The following is a 1,807-nucleotide window of genomic DNA, read 5'->3' as shown; positions in this document are numbered from 1 at the left end:
CGGAATTGCACATGCCAGGTATTCTTTAGTTATAAAACGTAGATGTCATCATTCTTTTTTCATTACATTGGCTCCTTAAAATTTTCAGGAAACTTTTCAGTCAACCAAGAATTCGCACAAATATAACTTCTCCAGGCTCTTCTTTATCCACGGTTTACAAAGGATTTTTTCAAACATCCTGTTTGCTACTGTGCACAACAATCCTGTGAGTGTCAGCTGAAACATCATCATTGCCCATTGATAGAGAAGGAAATCAAAGACAAAGAAGTAAAATGACTTGTCCTATAGCTAGTGCCACAGTTCTGACAAGGTCCCAGGTCTTTTAACTCAAGTCTCAGGGTATCTTCAAGCAGATCACACTGGATAAATGAAAGGAAATAGGCAGAATACAATTCCTACAAAAACCTAGTAACTGTATAACAGATCTAAAAATGAAGCTTCTGAACTAATGATTCATCCTCCATTTGTCACTCGGGGAAATGGCTGGAATAAGATGTCAACTATTCATAATATTTTTGAGTACTGTAATAGATGGTATAGTATGCCACCCAGACTCCTGCATTCAGGACCCTAAGTCCCCATGCCACCCCACCTCCATGCTACCCCCGCTCCCAGATCTTGGAAGTCTGAGCTGACAGCTCTCAGCTAAGGCATTCTCTGGGAACTGCTCTCTGCTATGAAAGCTGTCTTGCCCAAGGTCAAGCCTTACTCCAAGGCCAACCTACATCAATGATTATAGGAGAGGAACAAAAGCTCAATTCACATGTCATAATATGGGAGGATTCTGAAGGGTCTGCCTGGAGTTGCCCAGGGCATCTTCAGGATCTTATGAGGCCTTCGTTGTGACTACTCTGCATTTTCATCTCTTCCCTCTGCCTACTGGTACTTCCTGCCCCCACAGGTGATGTTTCTTTTTATTTTTCTTTTTTTATATCATTCTATATTTTAATTTTTTCTACAATGAACATACATTATTTTATAATCAGAAAAGGAAAAGCAATATTTTATTTAATGCTGAAAATGTGTTAATATGTTCACATTTTATAAAACACCTTTTCATGGCATTCTACAAATGATACCATCAAGTAATGTCCCAATCCTCTCCTCTTGTGAAGACAGTTTGTATCTCTTTTTGACTTCTGTAATATTTCTTATTTCAGGACAATCATTCAGAGACACCTGAGGGCCATCCACTTGAGATATTAGGTATTCTGGATTTATTTGTTTATCTCCCTCTTCAATATAAACAATTTGAACTGAAGTGTCATTTGCTGAGATACCACATTTTTTCAAAGTCTCTGAGATATTGTTATTTTAGAGAAAGGTTGAAAGTAATTTCTGTAGACAGAGTTCTTGTCTTCATTTTTCCCAGTTCGTACAGGTGAACTGCTTTGTTTGCTGCCACAAGTATCTGAAATGGCTTGACCATCATTGTAGGATTTATCAATGAACCATTAATGGTGCCTTCCATAGCCTTTTCCCTCAAGTCTCCAGCATTTTTAACACCTTTAAATAACAGAAGGGTCACCGTGCATTCCGGAAATATGGCCAGCTGATGTGTCAACTGCATTTTATAGATAAGCAGGATTCTAAAACTGCTTCTCGGTGTGTCTCTGAAGATCTCCCCCTCCAAAACAGAGCCTCCAACTTCCGGCCCCACAGGTGATGTTTCTGAGAACACTTCTGTACATAAATCTGTTTCACGTTGATATTCTGGGGGAATTTTATCTAAGATAAACACAAACAGTGAAACAGGTCCTATGAGCTGTCATCTTTTTTCTCTTTAAAATTTTATTTATTTATTTAG

The 1,807-nt window shown here is 38.4% G+C and overlaps 1 pseudogene; it reads right to left on the bottom strand.

Annotated features, from left to right (window-relative positions):
• Positions 1–1,039: 1,039 nt before the first annotated feature.
• On the bottom strand, positions 1,040–1,716 carry LOC102474753 (EKC/KEOPS complex subunit TPRKB pseudogene; annotated as a pseudogene).
• Positions 1,717–1,807: the final 91 nt, after the last annotated feature.

This window comes from Tupaia chinensis, unplaced genomic scaffold (assembly GCF_000334495.1).
Source record: "Tupaia chinensis unplaced genomic scaffold, TupChi_1.0 Scaffold136699_1, whole genome shotgun sequence".
In the NCBI taxonomy this organism is placed as follows: domain Eukaryota; kingdom Metazoa; phylum Chordata; class Mammalia; order Scandentia; family Tupaiidae; genus Tupaia; species Tupaia belangeri.
This window is presented reverse-complemented; position numbering and strand designations above follow the sequence as displayed.